Genomic DNA, 20646 nt, shown 5'->3' on the forward strand with positions numbered 1-20646 from the left:
AGCAAGATTAGAAAAACAAGCAAATGTTTAATTTTGTGAGGGGGAGGGGAAAGGATTCAAAGGCCCTGCTGCTGTTGGAGAACATGACTGCTCTAAAGTAGATGTATTGAAATCTGCTTATCAGGAAAAAGAGTCTTAATCAACCCTTGTGTTCCTGCTACCTTCAGCATCCAGGTCATGTGCATTTCATAAGCAATCATCAGGAAAAATTAACAATCATTAACTCTTATATTAATATCCTTTCAAATAGGTGGTCAAATCTGAATGCATTTTGCCACAGAAACACTGCAGACTCTCTCCAGCGCTGCTTCAGAGAGGCTACTGACAGGCCTAGTCCTTTCTGCATCACTCAACAGTGTGAAGAGTTTGGACATTGCCAGGTAGAGATGTCGGGGAGCTCTGTGCAATTAGATGTGCTACCCGCATACAGTACAAACGCTCAGCTCTCTTCTGAGGGCATGCTCTGATTGGAGGGGTGAGGGCCAAAGCTACCTTGGTGTCACCACCTCCCTAAGGGATGTGGTGGAGTTTCTGGCTACTCCCTGTAGGATTGAAAGCATAAAAGGGTATGCTGAAAAGACTGGTTTGCAACATTCATTTAACCCAAGATATAAAGGTCTGCAGAGGATGTGTCCAAAAGCTTTGTTTTGTGCTTCACCAAATTTGTTAAGCCCACACCTAGCTTTTGGGCCGTCACAATGCTAGGGAACAGTTGCATGCTGGAAACAGAGGGTGAGGACCAGCAGCCCTCCATGGGTATGAGTGCACCATGGAGGGGGTGAGCCAGCTGGACTTCACACCTGGAAGCGGGGAGGCAATGCCCTTATAGAGCCAACAGTGGGGACAGAAGGCCGATGCCCACCACCTCACCTGGAGACCTCTGCTCACATCCACTGAAGGATGCAGTAACGATGCCTCTCGGGGCCTGCAGCCCCAGGAACAGCTCCGGGTCTCACATGCATCGTGGGATGCGATCATCTGAAAACCCTTGTGCCATGGGAACAGAATCAAAAACTCCTAATGTGTAGGAAGTGAAATAAAGACCCAATAATGGTCCACAGAATTACTATAATTCACCCTAGGTTTTTTTGCAGGCTCTCTACACAGTTATCATGGTGGTGCCGGCAGACTGCGGAAGTACATGTGCAAATAGCTAAGTTGTAATTTGCAAGTGCAATTAGCTGGTTTTGTGAGTGCAATCACAGTAATTGCAGGAGCCTAACTTATGTGCTTCACTGTTTTTCATCTTCAGAGCAAAGACTAATTAAACATTAATAATAACATTAACAGCAAAATTAACATATATATATTTGAGACCATGAATTATTTGCTTTACTGCAAGTAACGTAAGTGTGAGTGAGACAAAATGCATGCTGAACAAAAAAGAAGCTTGCTGCATTTTTTTGGACTCCCCATACACAGCTGCTTCATCGCCATGCTGGTGTCATAGCTGTAGCAGCAGACAGATTTAGGCATGACTATGTGAGGATTAGGGCTCTTTGTAATGGAATCTGGAGAGCGCGTGCTGTAAGATGGCATGTAATGCGGGAAGTCATTCTCGGATTCCTATTGCATACAACACTGCATAAATGCATGTAGTGCTTTAAAAGCACTGGAGGAAATACAGACCTGTTGGACTGGTAGTTTACTAACCAGCCTAAACTACCCTGCTGGTAGGTTACCAGCACCAGGACAATAAATTTGCTATGAAATGGTGCAAAGACACTAAGCCAAATCTGGTTGATGTAGGAAGGCTTCATGAGGAAAAAAGGTTCTGTGGAGATTTAGGGCATTAGGTAAAAAGGAAATTGGAAGCTGTTCCAAGTATCGTGGGTGGTATGAAAAAAAAGGCACAGAACTGAGAGTAGGAGAACACTACAGCTGTAATAACCAAACTCAAATGTCTATTTTTGTTCACAAGCACAGAAAGTTGCCTTTTCATTTTGTATCTTGCCATATGATGGAAGCATACAATACCGGATGAGGATGTTGGCTGTTTCTGGATGGCTTTCTGCTCTTTGCTTACCTGCGCTGCAGTTCTGTCAGTCTGTCATTGTTTTGAACAGCACAAGGAGTGAACTGTTGGACAGAAACGGTGTTTTCTTTTCTTCAGACGAGTGGAGGCGAAACTTGACTCACTAATAGCACCCTTATATAAGTCGGGCATATACCAGCTGCTTGTTACAAGCTTCCATCCATGTTATTAAACCTGGAGATTTCGTTTTCATCTGACCAGCAGCCACCTTTCCAGCCTTCAGGTTCTTTGTCCTCTTTAATTAGCCCTTTCTGTTCATAGTCTGTCATTTACTTAGTTTCTGCAAAACAACTTAAAGTCAACATTGATCAGAACAAACTGTACCTGTCACTGGGGATTTCAAGAGGTACAAATGATCCATAGTTTTTATAATGGCTAAAGAAAGAAAAAAATAATGAAACTCTGAGCTTGAGATATAAAATGAAACTGAAATATAAAATGGAAAAAAGACAGAGGCATAGAAGCAGAATTCCTTAATACCATGCTATCATGGTTGAAGAAGCTGTCATGACTCAATCACAGGCTGAGATGGCTGCTTTATCAAGCGTGAACCTCCATTTATCCACCTTTCTGTGAAAGTATATGAAAAATGACTCCTTGTTACTCCTAGGTGGGCTGACGTGCTACTGAGATCAAGCACCTCTGACATACACAGGGGCTGTTGCCTGACTTTGGCTTTTCTGAGTTGCTAGAAATACTTGTCCAGATCTTATTGCTGAACAGTTTAGGTTACTGTTGATGCAAAGAAAGGAAGGTGGAGTATGGAGAGAGAGAGATAGTGCAATGAGGCAGTATTGGGCAAAAGATAGCTTACATCTGCTCTTGTATTTGCGTACCCTGGCAAAAGCCCTTCTTCTAATGAAAAGCTCCTTATAGGCGCGTGTGTCTGGTAGACCTTAGATAAGCCAGACTAGAGAGCAAAGGGAGAGAGATGAAGCACTTTGCACTATCTGTAAAAGTAGATAGGGAGGCAAGGCTTGTACCAGAGGCATCACCTTTGAAAGCCTTTCACAGTCTGGGATTTTGTACTTGTCTTTATGTAGTTAATTGGCAGATGCTTGCTCTCTTACTTGGAGACAGACTACCCGAGGAAATGGCCCCCACTAATTGAGCTAAAGGTGGATATTTTTCTTCTTTGAACAAGGAGGTTGGGGCGGGGCAGGGAGGTGAAAAGCAAGAGCCCCAAGGCTGTGGGCAAAACTCAACCGAGACCTCCACATTTTGGACAGCTGTTTTTTCCTCCAATTATAGGCATTTTGATGATGGGTTTACAGTTCCTATGTAAGTAATGCTTATCTCTTGTTTAGTGAATGCTCCAGCTGAGCTAGCAATCTGATATTTGTTGGTAGCTTGTGGGAGGCCTAGGGCAAAACAAGAGCAAGGAGCGGGGAGCAGCCCTCCCACCTTCCCCCCCATTCTGCAAAGAGCAAAGCTGGTGAAAAGGGTGAGGAAGAGAGGAGGTTTGTTTTGATTTTCCCATATTGTGCAACTTGTAGCATTTTGCTATTGTGTGTGAGGACAACATGAAAAACTGCTTAAAGTTTTTCATAAAGAGAAAACTCAGAGGGATTGTTAATAAGCTAGACCTAGGAACATGGGAAGACAGCAGAACAGACCATGAAGCTGCAATTCTTCCTATGTGACTGCACTGATTGTCCCTGAAGTTAGTTATTAGCTTGGCAGCACCCTTCTGCATCCTCTGTCTCCACTAGTCTCACTGCAAGAGATAGTGTCTTCAAAGAAGAGGCTGAAACAGTTCAGGAAGTAGAGCAGTGGCCTTTGCCACTGCTGTACCTGGCCAGTGGAGGAAGGATGCTTAGGTGAAACGCTTCAGGGACAATCACTTGAAGTTGAAGCCAAGCTCCTGTTATTTTGTTGGATCTTTTCGCCTACACATCTTCCATTCTCTAGGGTTAATAAGGCCAACTCTGAATTCCTAAAAGGTTGGTTTTAGTATTTGATAACCTGTAGTGCCTGCTGATCTATCAGGTGACATTAATTGGGAAATCTTTTTTTAGTCGCTTCCTTAGGTTGGGCATGTATTTTAATCAAAAAGCTACAAAAATATAAATGAAAGGCATGAGACTTTCCTTGGGGCTCTCTAGAAGTTGTTAGAGTGGAAAAGGACACACCCTGTTCAGAAAACTTAGTGCATGCTTCAGTAACCTAAGAATACATTGATTTCTTAGAAAACATTAGGGTTTATCTTAAAGTGTGGTGCCTTTGACACAACAGAGCTGTTTCAGGTCTGTTTCAGTATTCCCTCAAGAGGCCTGTTGTCCAAAGTGTACTGTCCTCCAAGGAGCAGGAACTGCCTCACAGGTATCAGACATTGCCATTACAGTAGGATGCAGAGGTCTTTAATAATAATTTAAAACCACTATAATAGTTTCTGCTCACTTAATTTAATTTAAATCTCTTCACTCTTTGCCCTGCAAGCCTAGCTATTCAGGAGCCCTACAATAAAGATAACTGTATTCAAAATAATTTTTTGTTGTAAGTGCAATGCATTACTGATGAATGGTGGTAAATAATCCTGACTGGTTGGGAGGTAGCATGGATGCTTGGGAGACCTCGTGCTTTTATACTCCCTCAAGCATCATGCCATATTTTTGTAACCTCTAAGTACTCTCTTTCAAACTATTTGCTCCTAGATTAAGATTTGTTATGAACTCGTGAAGGTGCTGGCGTTTACCATTTCACACTGCTGGTAGGGAATACAACAGCTTTACCGTTTTGCTCTTCATCTTCTCACTTACATTAAACAATTATTTTTATCCAAATATAATTTCTTTTTGATTCCTTGGGCCTTTATATCAGCCACATTTTGATGACACTCTTGTTGACCACTGTCACTACCTCATCCCATGAGAACTTCACCTGGGACAGGAGACATGGATCTGAAAGAATGTCCAGGAACATCCTTTCCCTTAATGCTCATCACAAGTGTGTTTAAAAGAAAAGTGGCACTTCTGAGAAGAAAATGTGCCTATACCAGTGTGTTTTGATGGAGAGGATTCATGGAGCCCCCAGTTTCTTTTCTAGTGGAAGAGAAAGAAAGACAGTGGTATAGTCGCTGTGATGCTGCAGAGCTGGACTGAATTTGTGAATGAGAGAAGTTTTCAGATTCATTTATTTGTCAGGTTTCGGGGAGGGGAGGGTAATCTTGTAAAGGGAGACTTTAGCCAACTTTCAGGGGTTCTGCTGCATCATGCCATCAGTTTGTGTTACTCCTGACAAATGCTCCCATGTACTACGCCAAGTCGTAATTGCAGATCACTGTCTGGGCTTCAGTATTGCGGCATTTATTTCCCGATTGTCTCCTTGAAAGTGGGATGAGGTAGTGGTATATTCCCATTCTGAAATCTCATTTACCACTGCCTGGATGACCTACTTGTATTTTACTCCTTTACGTCCATGCAAGGAAAATCTAGAGAGTGTTACAGGGAGAGGCTTCATCGATCCTCACATGTGAGCTGGAGGGAAGGTCAGCTTCATATGCAAATGGGACATACTTTTTCTATCATAGTGTTGCAGAGAGGTGGAAATGAAACTAAGGGGAAGATTTCCCTTGTAGTGAGGATGAAGACCATCTGAGGGGTGAGCAAGTAAGATGTCTACAGTGATCTGAAAAACAGACAAAAGACTAGGAAAGGAGAGAATAGTAATTTTAAGATTTTGTTTTCATCAGAAGGAATGCTCTGGAGGCCTTTCAGCTTGCTACAGGAATGAGACCAGTGAGTAAATGTTGTTGCTACAGTTTAAAGAAGGAAACTGGAAAATTTCTCTTTTTTTTATGAAGACAAATTATTTGCAAAGGAAATTTCTTCCACAAACTGACTTGTTTTCAGAGGTTATTTCTTATTATATGGCAGAGTAAACCACAGTTTCTAAAATCAGTTTAATAAAAAATAAATAAAAATTAGTTCAATAAGCAATTCATAGAATCATAGAATTGTTTAGGTTGGAAAAGACCTTTAAGACCATCAAGTCCAAACATTAAAATTCATGTAAACATAGACAGCTCAGTCCAGAGGGGATCTGAGGATCATCCTGTCCATCTCCTTGCCCTGAGCTGGATCAGCTGTACCAATGTCATTCTCAGGTGTTTGTTTAACCTATGTTGAAAAGCCTTTGATAGTGAAGACCATGGTCAGCCTGTTCCAGGTCTTTGCTATTATTATCATTAGAAAGTGTCTCCAGCTATCCAACTGAAATTCTCTTCTCCATAATGTAAGCCTGTTACTTACTGTCCTGTTCATCATGAACATAGGAAATCAACTTTTATCCACAGCAGACTTTGTATATTTGAAGACAGTTGTCCTACATCCCCTTCAGACTAAGCAATGCCAGTTCTTTCACTTTGTACTCTCAGGTAATTTTTTTAGACACCCCATTTTTCTCATTTCTCTTCTTTGGACTATTCACAGAAAATATCTGTTTCAGAGTGGTCCCATATCTGAGTCTGTAAGGTGAGATGGTGGATAGAACATTGGCTCTTGCTGTTTCCTTTTAATTCAGAGGGTCCAAATACAGAAACTGAAGATTGGTGTAGGTTGCTCTGTGATGTCAAGGTGGCAAGAAGTCCAGAGGAACAGATTAATTGTGTTTGACCTTATTAGTCTATTTGAGGTGAATTGCGACCTCCAGATAGTCAAAATCTGTTCTTAAAACGCTGATGTTTATTTAAAAAAAAAGTAGTAGATTTTAAACACAGTAATGCATTTGGTTTATTTTAAAATCTCTACTTTGAAACTTTTGCTCATCTCTAAATGCTTCTCCACAATTATAAGGTTTAATTTTTAATTCCTTCTTTTCCTTTCCTCTCACTAAAATGATAATGTTAGCTTCCACTCAGTCACCTGACTCCAGGAGCTTGGGCTGTAAGAAAAACACCATATGCAATTAATAAAGTTACTGGATTTTCTTGGAGGGTGACCAGCTTGATTGGTAATGTGGTCTCTAACACTATAAAATTTGAATCTATTCTTTTTTTAATATTACAGATGTATTGAAGAAATAGTTTATGATAAAAAATCCACTATGTTCTGCTGGGTGTTCATTTCCTTGCCAATTACAAGGCAAGGTGGAGTTACTACTTACTGCCAATATCTGGCCAGTTCACTTCAGCTTCCCTTTCTGTCCATTGTCGAAAAGCTTAGGGGGTTAACTATAGCTGTAGCTTGAGTGAAAATTTTGTTCTCTACCCATATTTGGAGTGTTGTGTTACTCTCTGTATGAAGGAGATTTTTAAGACAATGCCTTGAATTGATTTGTTGTTATGAAGATGATCTGCTGAAAACCCCTACATCGCACTGATGGTTTTGCTGCCTTGCCAGTCTCTTCAACCTCCACCTTTACTGATGACATTTTATACTCTTCTTGTTGCCTGCTCTAGCTGACCTGATCATTTTTGTAGTTCTGTTTTCTTTTTCCCTTCCTGCCCTCCCCCTCACTTCTGTTTTCTGCCCATGATATATTACAATTTCCAGCACAGCAGGAAAGGAACATGGAAGGATTAATCAAGAGAATCTAAATGAAAAGCTATAAAATCTAAAAGCCAGACTGGATGGTTTAGGATGTATAACCTTACTTTCCAAGTCACTAGCATTGGCTGTGAAGCCTCCAATGAAATGGATGGGTGGTCTTGTCTGGATAATCAGCAGAAAAATTTGTAATTTGTACGCATTCCCCACAGTCCCATCTGGCAGCTCCCTTCTGGCAGCTGTGGTGGGGATGCCAGGATTGAAATGGTGCATTAGTATCTTCTCACCCTGTTAAATGTATCCTTCTGAGCTGCTCTCATGTCTGCTAGTAGTCAAGCATCTCCAGCACTGCTCTTGACAGAGGGGGTTTGTTTTATTGAATGTGCACACGCCCTGCTTACAGCAACCAACTTCTCTTTGATTCAAACAGCATATGCTCATATGTGTCCCCAGACAAATTGCAAATTAAAGTGATACCAAGGTCCTAGGAGAAAAGTTTCCCTCCTCTCTGCCCCTTCATTCTTATGCTTCCCATGTTTGTGGTGGGAGGTGGAAAGAGCGCCTGCTTGGCACATGGGAAAGGGGGAAAGGCAGGCTGTATTGAATAAAACCCACCAGGGTTGTGGTCCCACTTCTTCAGAGGAGGGGTGGAGGCCGTCAGAGTGAGGACTCCTGCCGCCTGTGCTCATCACCACCTTTGCCTTGCCAGCTGTGTGACAGCTGCAGCTGCACATGGGAGAGCATTTTAAGAAGCTGCTGGGTTGCACAGGGACTGAAGTACAGAGTGGGAGCCAGTACAAAAGTCTGAGGCAGACCACATTTGGACAAGACTGTTTTCAGGGTGTGGATTTTTTTTTTTTTTTACAAAGTGCTTCATTATGTTTGTTTGAAATCAAGAGTCTTAAAATGGCATCATCTCTTTTGCATGGAATCACAGAATCACAGAATAGTTTGGTTTGGAAGGAACCTTTAAAGGTCATCTAGTCCAACCTTCCTGCAGTGAGCAGGGATATTTGAATGTTTCCAGGGATGCGGCATCTACCACTTCTCTGGCCAACCTGTGTCAGTGTTTCATCACCCTCATTGTAAAAAATTACAGTCTAAATCTACCCTCTTTTAGTTTAAAACCATTATACCTTGTCCTGTTTCAACAGGCCCTACTAAAAAGTTTCTTCTCATCTTCCTTATAAGCCCCCTTTTAAGTACTGAAAGGCTACAATAAGGTCTCCCCAGAGCCTTCCCTTCTCCAGGCTGAACAACCCCAACTCAGCCTGTCTTCAGAGGAGAGGTGTCCCATCCCTCTGATCATTTTTGTGGCCCTTCTCTGGACCTGCTCAAGCAGATCCATGTCCTTCTTATGTTGGGGGCCTCAGAACTGGACACAGTACTCCAGGTGGGGTTTCGTGAGAGTGGAATAGAGGGGGAGAATCCCCTCCCTTGACCTGCTGGCCACACTTCTCATGATGAAGCGTAGGATATGGTTGGCTTTCTGGGCTGTGAGCACACATTGCCAGCTCATGTCCAGCTTTTCATCCTCCAGTACCCCCAAGTCCTTCTCCACAGGGCTTCTCTCAAACCCTTCATCCCCTGGCTTGTATTGATACCATGGAATTGTCCCGACCCAGGTGCAGGACCTTGTACTTGGCTTTACTGAACCGCATAAGGTTCACATGGGATGAACATGAATGTTCTAGTGGTAGTGCAAAAGTGTTTGCACTACTACAGGTACTCACAACACAGAAGAGAAATAAATTAATGTGTTGTGAAATATTTTATACCAGTGTAACTACATCTGTGCTACCACTTTAATTTTACAGGTATAACATCACACTCCCAGCTGAAGTAGTTAAACCATTATGGAAACTTTGCGTAGAGCAAGTCTTAGAGGAACTAAAACCCAGAGGTACTGGCTTAGCTTGAACCACTAAGTTATTTAAACTAACCCAGATGATTTTTGCCTGAAGCAATTGAGGGAGCTGTTTGCCTTCAGCCACTTGTCACCCTACTGCAGTTACCAGATACTCTTCTTCCTCTTCCCTGCTCCATCCTGTAAGATAATGGGAGAGAGCCTCTCCCATAAGTAAATAGATCCATGGGAAGACAACTGTTCAAGGACTGAGCCATGTCAACAAGCATTTAAATGTGTACCAAGCACGTATAGCTTCCCTTTTCTCAAGGAAACTATTGCAGCATTTGTTGGTGGCGTATTGCACTCTCTTGAGCAGAGGGGAAGATGTTGCCCTACATCATTTGTGGCCCACTATACAAAAATAAAGACCTCTCTTCTGAGCATTATGCTATGACTGAAACGTATTAGTTGATAAATAAAACCATGCATGAGTTTCTACTAGCACTTAGGAACTTAACTTAGTGTCCAGTGAATTGTAAATTCAAGTACTAAGCTCAGTACACTATATTTGGATTTTTGTAATGAGTAAGGTTAGAAGGGATGAGATGCAGCTGAGGAGCATGCTTGAAATTTACATTTGCTTTTAGCTCGCCCAAAATAAATATGAATAAATCCATCAGCTCTTCACCCTTTTGTACTCCTTTGTGCATAGTGGCTAATATTCCTGCTCTATTTTTATTGTTGTGATGCTGTTACAGGGTTAACATCAGTATTGGTTCACTGATGGGCCATTTCAGAAGCTTTAGTAATTCCAAGCTCAGAAACAGAGAGATTGTCCTTGCAAAGTTGCATTTCACCAGATTGTCAGTCTGCTTCTAGGCTGAGCTAGTTGTGGAATAACCTTTGTTGGAACAGGTCCTACTTCTTATAAGAGCTTTGGCAAACATTTGACTGGGATTTTTTTAGTTACTAGTATGTTGGCTTAGCTCCGTGAAGCTGAGTCGGTGCAGCATGCTCAGTCTCAGCAGCCGTTGTGGCACATCCAGCAGCAGAACCTCTTTCCTCTCTCCCCCTTGTATGAGGTAGTACATGGAGTGGAGGAGATGTGCTCCCGCCCTGTCCTTTACTCCAGCGTGAGCTGTGGGAGTTCTTCAGCTTTGTGCTAGGCAATCAGTGAGCATGGAGGAAACTGACTGTTAGGGTAAAAAACGTTTCTTGAAACATCAATTCTCCTGCCTCTTTTTTCCTTGAGAGAAGGGGCTGAATTTGGACTGTGCTGGTATCTGTGAACATCCTTTCACTGGTGAAAGCTTTATTATCTTAACTGGCAAGATGTCCTTCTTCTCAGGACCGCTTGCCATCTTGATATGGCCAATGAGGGGCATATCAGTAAAAGAACACTGTAACTAAAGAAACAGATGAAAGCAACAAAGAAATTGAGAAATTGTTCTTTGCTCCTAGATAGTACAGAGATGGGTGACCTGGGACTTCTTTTTCACAGAGGGGTGGATAATTCTCTGAAATACTGCTGACATCGCCTTATTTGTCTTTTTCTGTAAGCTGACCCTTCTAAATCTGCACATTCACCTTTCATGTTGTTATGGGCTCCTAGAGTAAGGCATTACTGTTAATGTTTGACTTGGATATGTGGGAAAGAATATTTATTTCAGAAGGCAAATCAAAGAAGCCCACTCATGTCTATCCACCCTCCCTCAGCTGTGAAGCTAGTAGGCAGTATCCTGAAAGGAAAACAGTTCTTTGAATCTTAAAACCTGCTCCATGTGACCTTTGAAAGGAAATAGCCAAGAAACAAAGCTTTTTAAAAGCTTCAGTTTGTTGTTTTTTTAACAAAACTCTTTTGGATCTTGACATGGTTTGGGAAAGTTGATGATTGTTAGACTGGCTAGCTAAGTGTTAACTGCTTCACTTTCTAACTTGGATGGAAGAGGAAGAGGACCACATCACCTGCGGTCTGCAGAGCCTGCTGGTACTGAAATATAGCCAAGTTTTTAGCTCTATTGGTATCAATAGCTGTCTGCCTACCACAACCCCAGTTTTGCAGCCTGCAGAACAGCCTAAAAAGGCTGGCCAAGTACCGCAGCAGGCAGCTTCACTCAAGCATCCTGATGCCATGACCAGAGTACTATGAGGATGCAAAAGCCTAGTTAGCATAAATCTTGCTGAGGCGTACGTGTGACAAGGCAGTGACTGCGATGCAGCTGCACCCTGAGGATGGTGCAGGGCCGGCTCCCCTCAAAGGCTGCAGGTGTCGGGCTCAGCACCCGTTGGGGCAGCTCCAGAGGGAACAACAGCAATGCCAGAAGCTGTAAAACAAGTACTAACCTGTTTGAGGAACTGTGGCAGCCTATTTCCTGAGGTCATTATGATACATTCAGCTCTAAAACTGAAGTGTCCCTGTTTCCCATGGACTGCTGTAGTCTGTATGATTTTTAAGCACTGTATGTGTGCAGAGCTCACAGCCATAATTGTTCTCTGTGGTCTGCAAGTGCAGACAGAGGGTAGGCATGCAGGCGTACAAATGTGGGGATGGACACAGACACACCACATACTGCTCATTTTGTGTGCTCTTTCTGGCCCTGTTTTTCCTCTTTGACTTTTCTACGCACAGGAGACACCGTGCTCTTGGTTGGTCTGTGAAGGCTCAGTTAGCTTTGCCGTTGATCCCTGCACAGGATCAAACCCTACTGGCTTTGTTGGTGCTTGTGTGTACTTATGAATAAGAGCTACCCTGGGAGACAAGCTGTATATTTTGCACAAATGTAATTCAGTTTAATGAAACGCCATCTTAAAACTGCAGGTGGGATGCTGTTTAGGGGCTATGTCTTGCCTGAGCCAAGACAATTACAGTGGTTGGTGGGTCGAGGGCTTGGATTGAGACTGTTGCCGGGAGAAAGCTTCATTCAGCTCCCATTTGGACATACGGGAAATCAGATCAGGTTTGGTCTGTGGAGTTTCTTCATAAAAATGCTACACTGCAGTGGCTCTTGGCAGGAGGATATTTTAGTCTGGGGAGTTTACTTTCTTATCTTTCTTATTCTTTTTCTTCTCCTTTTTTTTTTTTTTTCTCTGTACTAAAGCTAAAGTGTCAGTTGCTGTCATTCTAGTCTGTGTTTCTGAATATCTTTTTAGTGTTCCCAGTTAACCAGTGTCATTGAACCAGGACTGTAACAGTCTTGCTCCATTAGCTATTACTGTTTGCTGAGGAGTTAATGTAAAGGAGGGCAATCAGGAGGAGAAAAGCAAGGGGAATTTGACTGTTTCTCCTCTACAGCTCTGCCCGGCACTACATATTTTATTGTAAGTCCAGCACTAAGGGAGATTGATAATATAAGATGAAAGGTCTGTGCGATCTCATGGCTGGTAATAATGACTGAGGGACCACTTATTTCCTCCCCCGATGCTCCCAGTCTCAATCCCACTGTGAATGTTCTTCACTTCAGTGCATTGTTTAAAGCCCACAGGTCTGGGCTTCTTTACAAGGCTTTTTTGTGGTGCAGTTTGGTCTGATTGAAACCACATTTTTATATGTGTCAAAAACAGTTCAGCAGTTAAAAAGAAATCATAGTATCGATTGGATCATATTTCATAAGTGGATGTCACTGGCTAATTCTTTTGTTATACCATTTAGCTACACAGGATTAAGCGAGTGGTTACTATTAAGCAGTTACATATGGGTCCTATTAATTCACACATTCTGGCACTGCTTTTTGACTAATAACTTGTCAAATAGGTTAGGATTTCAAAATGTCTAAGTCACCAAACTGCAGGGACACTTCATTTCCAAAGCAAAAGCTAGTCCACTTACGGGTCCACAGGTTAGAGCAGTGTTGACATCTTGAGGGACTTCTGTTTCTTAAAAAAATGGTTTGCAGAACAAAGTACCTTTTTTTTTACCCCTCATTAGACTTTGGGCAGTGCAAGAAAATGAATATATATGGTTTGCAAAAAGAGTTAAGAATGAAAAAGATGACTTTTGTATCTGCTGTTGTCTTCCTGCACATATCTCCAGGAGTTAAGTGTTCATCTTCCCAGACTTTTTTTCAGTCCTCCTGGATCAGGCTCCTTGTCTTTTTGTCAATCTGAATGAATGTCATTTCACTTTGATGTGTATTGGGTTGATCTTTGCTGTCATGGCCTATGATGAGCCTTTGTTTTCATTGCTCTTCTCCCTCCCAACAAGCTCTGGGGTCTATTTGAAAATGCTTCTGTCCTTTTTGGAGCCAAGATTATAGGGTGGGGAGAAAAAAAGAAGTTGCTATGGGGCTTCAGAGCAGGAAGGACAGTGCAGTTTAAGGGACACCTGCCCTGTTCTTTCAGCCCTTACTTTCTGCTGGGCTGTTTTCACATGGATCCTCCAGAGGCATCTGTTTTTGCAGCTCTTTCTGGTGGGAGTATGACACTTTTGGAGAGGCAAGAGCTTGGGTCAGGGTGAGGAACAGCTCAAGTGAGGCTGTATTACAGCCCTGGGACCTGGCACCTCTGTGAAGTCAGAGAGGAGCATGAGGTCTGCCTCTGGGGCGATGCTTCTGCCAAATTCCCAGTGGCAGCAAAAGGATGATCTTGCAGCCTCTTGGTAGGGGATGGGAGGAGACATCTCGAGTGGCTAAGGGGAATGAAATGACACTGGCTCAGGACAAAACATCAGTTGAAGAACCAAACAGAAAGGCACTGCGCATTTTCCTAAAGGAGTCTCAACTGTAAAAAAATTAGGAGCCACTGACCTAAAATGTGACATGATTTTCTTGAGCCTTTCCACATGAGCATCCATAAGGTCCTGTTTTGTCTGCTGTGAAGGTGTTCGATCTGTAAAAACAAAAGAAACCTCACCACAAACCCAACTATAATTTCCCTCTAACTGCTCCATCTCCCAGACACCACTAACATCTCAAGGGAGGAGAGCTGTCATCTTCGGTGTCTGTGAAGTGAGTACTGTGTGGCAGATATGGCTCTAAAAACTGCAGTCAGACTATACTCCTCATGCTTTTGCCTCGTCTGACTTACTCTGGGTTTTGTTCTTTTTTGAGACGTTTGTGGGGCTAAGGCACGAGCATGCCTTGCAGAGCCAGGACAGAGTTCATTTTCTCCTCTTGGCTGGTTCTTTAAAGCAGAGCTCCCACTGGCAGAGCAGCACTCCTTTTGCCTCTTGCCCAGCTCTTCTTCAGAAGGGAGCTTTTCTTTTCCCTCTTTTTATGGATTTTTGGTAAACATGCCTAGTTGCAACAGAACAAGCCAATGAAAGTCAAAACTTCCTCTTTTCCAGTCTGTAAACATTTCCTGGAACAATATGCTCAGCTTTGAAATCCTTTCCAAAGACTATCTTAAGACCTCCCTCCCTCTTTCTATGAGTCACTTGATCAGACCAGCATTCCCTTTTCTTCTGTTCAAGCTACTTCCAGGCAACCTTGTTAAAGCAATAAGGATTTAGTGTAAGGGAAACCACTGCCAGTTAGCCATTCCCTCGGGACACGCAGCTGGTTACTGGCTGATGGAGCTTCTTTGGGCCCCAGTCCCAGGCCGCAGGCTCTCAAAATTTTTCTTAGACACTGTGTGTTAGTCAGAAGGATAAAGTTCATGGGCACAGTAGGCCACACTTTTTTTACTGTGTACTCCTAAAATAAGTTAGCTATTTGCTTCTTCTGCCCTGCAGGTAATCTATTACATATTAGATCTCCTTCGTTTTGTAGCAGAAGTGAAAATTGAAGGGGAATTTAAATAATACAAAGAAAATAAGTTGCCTTTTAAGCTATCTATTCTTACTAGGAGTGCGCAGGGGTAACCCAGTGATGGGGTCATGCCAATGGCAAGGACCACAGGTGAAGTGAGCTGGGAGGGTGCTGCAGAGTCACTAACTGGGAAAACTGGAGTTTGCAGATCCTTGCACCATGTCTGTGTTATGGGGACCCAAAGTGGCTGTGGGTGGGCCCAGGGAACATACAGGAGGTGCAGTGAGGATGGCCTGACCACATGCTCCATGTCCATTAGAGACATGCCGCTGCTCCCAGACTGTTGTACTTTCTCTTCACTTACTGGGGCCAACAGAGAGGGTCAGGTTCTCCAGGCTCTGAGTCCTGAGCTACCACAGTACATGGGAACAGAACTAACCTAGAGCTCTGCTGAGGCAGGAGAAAACCCTCAGCCTGTGGCCCTGGTGCTTAGGTTAGAGTATGATTAATATTGTTGTGTAGGCCAGAAGCAACCTTCTGCTGTTCTTAGGGATATATGCTGACTCTCCAGCTGTAATCAAGACTGACATTTACTGTAAAGGAAGTTAGATTGAGTTTACCTTTCCAGATTTAAGGAGTTGTTAGGTGGAATAAGAGTTAAAGCACTTCTGAAGCCTTACTCTTACACTTCCACCTTTAGGAGAAGTGTGCATCAATTAACACACAGCCATGTGTAGTGTTTTATCCCTGAACTATCACTTTCTGTATTTATTCTTACTTGAGGAGAAAGGATGCTCCCTTTTTTTCTCTCCTTCTTCCTTCTCTTCATGGTCACTTCAACCTGACAGACTGCTGCAGAGAGAGACGAGTGCTGGCAGAATGTGCCTCTGTGGGGGCTGTGCATCTCTGGAATTTATTTCCCTGGTTTGGTCTGAGCCCAGATCTGTGGGTACAGTGCAGAAGACATCCATTTGAGAGAGCTGTGGCTGTGCTTCCCAGACCAATTAAGGGAGAGAAAGGATATCTTCCTTTTTTTTTTTTTTTTTTATCAAGGTAGTTGGCTGGAAGATTTTCTTTCTAATGATGATTTGAAGGCTCATGGGGTTTGGTTGTATGATTAATTATGCGTTAAGATGCCTAGAGCCTCCTAGAAGCATACAATTATTATTTATTAAAGTCAGAATACCAGTAAATATAGTGAAGTGGAGCTTTAAATAAGCATGGAAGAAAAAGTGGAGGACATTTTCTGCTGAACACAAGCAGTTTTGCATTGGGCTGAAACCGTATGGAAGAGGGAAACTTGGAAGGGAGCTTACCCACCTATCACTCAAAGGACTCAAGTCACTGAAGATGACACAGCAAGGTGGAAAGAGAGACAGAGAGAGAAGAGGTCCTCCTGTGGCTGATGCAGAGCAGAAGCCAGACTGTAGGAGCCGCAGTTCTCCATAGGCAAATGGTAGCCTTTGAGAATATCCCTCACTTTCCTTGTTTCTGCTCCAGTATAACCAAATACCACTAACACTCAACAACCTGCACAGCACCACGGTGCTCCCAGGTACATTCCAAAGGTCAGTAGGTGGAAGACCATAATCCAAAGGAAGGTGCTTTGCATTATTCTGGGGAGCTTTACTATGAACTTCAGCCTTGAAGGTTTATAAAAAAAACCAACCCAACAACTCATCTCCTGTTTTCAATCCTTTTTTCTTTCCATACATAATAATTGAAATCACTCCCTCATTTTCACCTAAATAATGTAAGGGGTGTGACTGAATAGCAGCTTTGAGAAAGTAATAACACTTTGTTCTGCTTGACGATTCATCTGATACAGACTTTGCCCTCTACAAGTGTGACTGGAGTCCGTTCCAAGAGCTATAGAGTCTGAGAAGGCTTGAATGTAAAAACAAATACTTGAGTGCAGGAGAGGCAGCCTGGTTGTTGTAAATGACTTTGCCTGCCAAAAAGCTGGTAATAGCATGTTGGCCAGGCATCTTTGCTTTCCTAATTGGAACCACAGGCTTTTGATTACAAACCTGAAGAATAACAGTACCTCCTCTAATTTAAACTCCCCTTCTAACTTCCATGTTGTGATTTCTTGCTGGAGTGCTTGCCAGTGCAGGCTGCCTGTGTTTGTCCCCCCCTTCCTCCCTTTTCATCCCTGGGCCCTCTTTTATATTTCAGACCGTTGCATCCCTTCATCAGCTCAGTTATTCCCAGCACCCAAGTTCTGTGTGGACTGACATTTAGTGAGAGCCCGAGATTGATGTGAGATGTTTGTGCAACTCTGTGGAAAGATGTACTTCACTGAAAAGAGAAACAATTGACTAGGCTAGGATTGCTGCTGTTTGACATTGGACAGCATATTGCGTTCATATGGTGCTCTTCTGTCTTGTTTTTAGTTTTCAAATGCTGATAGTGTCGACGTAATCATGGATGCACCACTATTGTGATGCTTTAGCAGTTTGGACCAAATAAAGGAGCTGTGCCATAAGTACAAAAGGTTGGTGCTAGATCCCTAGACAGAAATAGCTTAAAAAGGCTGGTATTTTGAAGTTGGCATTGGATTTCAGCCTCAAAAGATCAATGAAAAATACATTGAGTAGCCCAGACTTTGCAGATAGCCTGTCCCTGGACACAGTGGACTTGAGGAAAGTCCTTCATGTTTTTTATATTCAGACATGTTGGTTGGGAATATTCTGATACAGCATTTTTTCCATCGGACAATGCCAACTTGAAATCAGATGAGTCTGTGAAACTGAGCTGGTTATGATGTGATTTTGACAGACACCAGGCAGCTTCCTGAGAAAACTTCCCTGCAGTGCAGGATCAGAAACCTGCCTTGTACCCCACCAGCTCCCTGCCTAGCCAGCAGGCAAATGGAAGCCAGGACCAGGGAAGTCTCAGGTCTGTGTCCTTGGTAGACTGGTCTTGCAGGCACCCGAGCTGTGGCTGTGATGAGACCCAGGTGGTAGGATGCTCTGTAACCAGCCTAACTCCTCTGAAGCTGTCTATGTCCCACCTCCTTGAACACTCCTTCCCCTGTCTTCCAAGGCTCAGGGACCTGCAGGCAGATTTTTCAAGAAATGCTGACATGAAATATGTGTATTTCATGCCATGCCAAGCACTACTATGCTGACCCACTCTTGTGGCTGGTTGTGGCAAATTATTTACCTTGGACCTACAAGTCTTCATCAGTATGTTTACTGTAGATTCAACAGGTAGATAGCTCTACAAATAGATTAAAATCAATGGTCTTTTCTTCACCTGTGGGTAGAGTAGTACCAGTGTGTGCCACACTTGCTTTCTTTCTTTGCAAGTGCTGTGAAAAAAGTTTTGGTAGTATTTCCGCTTAGCAGCACCAGCCTCTGGTCCCTAAGAAGCTTCAGTGGAAGCATGTATGGGATTAATTATATCTACGATAGCAGTGGTTAGCACATGCTTCCCCACACACACCCGCACCACAAAAAAGAGCTGCCATGGTAGCTAAGACAGTGCCTTTTTCAGAAAACACAGAGATTTCTGCATTCTACTGACTTGGCTTTTAGCTTGCCCAGTTCATTTTCCCAGGCTGTTACATATCAGAGCCTCTACTTCTTTGAGGCACTAAATTTTAAATGGGCAAAATGGGAAGAGAAGTAAAAATTTCAGATTGCAAGGGCCTTTCTGCTTTCACAGAACTCTGGAAATTTCAGTACCCTGATCTTAGGATGTAGAAGCCACATTAGTTGAGCCAACACCTAGTTATCTAGCTGTAAATTCAGTTTCTCACTGAATAGGAGTCCATCAGCTAGGTTTGTGTCCCAAGTTGTCCATCTCTGCTAACTTAAGTTGATCTTCGGTCCTCTGCCTTCATTTCTTTAGTCATGTGTTTGTCAGCAGAGCCTAAAGTGGAATGTCTCTGCCTCAACTAAACCAAGGGGAAGGAATAAAACCTCTTTTTGTCTCTCCTGAGGCTTCCTTTCCTCATGGGAGTCTTTAAATGGTACTAATCAAGAGCTTTAAAATGCTGGCAGCAGCAGCTGGGAGAGATGGCATGCTGATGTGGGACTTACACCACCACCTTTTCTGCCATCATAGCTAAAAATCTCATTTTTAACACTTTGGAACAAATAATATGTTTAAATAGCCATTAATTTGTAGCTGACACCTTCTCTCAATGTTTTTGACAGCCTGCATATTTCCTTTGCAGAGTGTCATGCTGCTTCTGTTTAGAAACTAAGAATACAGTTTTTATAGTTATTACACAGGCTGTTTGGCTTTGAGGTTTCCCAAGAGTCTAAGGAGTGCCAGAATTTCTTACTTGAAGCTCTGGCAAGCTTTAAGTGAATGATGTTCATTGGTCACTGTGTTGATGAGGACTGGGATAGGGAAGTGGGCAAGATAACTACAGAAGTTTGAATTAAATATTGATATCTGAACGATTCAAGGTTTAGTTAGAAAGAAGCCCTCTCACTATCTTGCAAATATTTGCAGGCCTAGCTAATGGTGCTCAGTGTGTCATTTGATTCAGTTTGAATCCAAAATGATGTTTCATATTATGATAAGTTATGAGCCTTTTTCTACTGGTAACAGCTTCCCTTGCCAAGGGATTGAGGATTGTTTGCAGAGTGCTCAGCCACCATTATTTTCTGTGATGTCTCTTGTCTGACTGATGAAGGAATTCTACTTAAATTTGAGACTTCCCTGAGTCTCAAGAGCAATAAAACCCCAGTGCAGATGCAAGGACAGAAAGTATGTTCTGGTAAAGCTTACATCCCTGTCTCAGGTAGGCTGGTGCCCATCAAGTCTGGGAGAACTTGAATGCCAACCTTGCTCATGTTCAGGCTTAGAGACTTAAGCCTTCTCTTCCTTCAGCTGCTACTAGAAAAAAAATTGACTGAGGTTGCAGAGGCGCACACTCAGAAGTTAGGAAATGCCCTTGTGTCTTTGCATTATAGCAAGCTTTAATTACCAGAATAGTAGCAATTATGGTATGGAAGATTTCAGCCCGTGCACTTAGAAGTTTGAACAGAAAGCCTTAATAAGCAACGGAAAAGCTACACTGGGAAGGGTTGCTTTCTACCTCTAATGACATGCTATCGGATCCCATATGCCATATCAGATCTTAACATATCTTTGGCTCCCTCTCCACACACTAATTAACATAAATGTTCCTACTCCCGCTTGCTTTGTAGCCTGTTAAATTTGGGGGGCAGTTGTGCAGCTTGGACTGTGGCAGTGTTCCCATGTGAGGGAAAGAATGATTTCTTATATGATTTTTTTTATATCTGAGACTGTGGACTTCAGCAAAAGGAGCTTGCACCTAATGAAGCAGTAATAGGTCCCTCAGATTGCCTTCCAGGTGGCAGCTGATTTCACTACAGAATACATACACAAGTTTAAGTCCTGTTCTTGCTGAAGTTATGATTAAGACTGACCCATCTTTGTTTAAAAGAGAAAAATAAAATCAGCCTAATAGTCCAAACCTGAGTGCAAATCCAAACTACATCTGAAAAGGAGGTGAGACAGCAGCTGGGAGACTTATCCATGGATTTTTACAAATAGGTATGTCTGATGTTTGCAGTATAAAGAAACGCTGCCGGGGATGTGCCGTAG

The 20646-nt window shown here is 42.8% G+C and overlaps 1 long non-coding RNA gene across 1 annotated transcript in view; it reads right to left on the reverse strand.

Annotated features, from left to right (window-relative positions):
* Window positions 1–4027: 4027 nt before the first annotated feature.
* The window catches only part of LOC113484663, a 237473-nt gene continuing 220854 nt past the window's right edge, over window positions 4028–20646 (reverse strand). The window contains exon 3 of the long non-coding RNA XR_003399260.1: window positions 4028–4043. This is a non-coding gene — a long non-coding RNA (uncharacterized LOC113484663). The remainder of the gene's footprint in view (window positions 4044–20646) is intronic.

Source organism: Athene cunicularia (genome assembly GCF_003259725.1).
Source record: "Athene cunicularia isolate RWA chromosome 1 unlocalized genomic scaffold, athCun1 chr1_part1, whole genome shotgun sequence".
Taxonomy (NCBI): domain Eukaryota; kingdom Metazoa; phylum Chordata; class Aves; order Strigiformes; family Strigidae; genus Athene; species Athene cunicularia.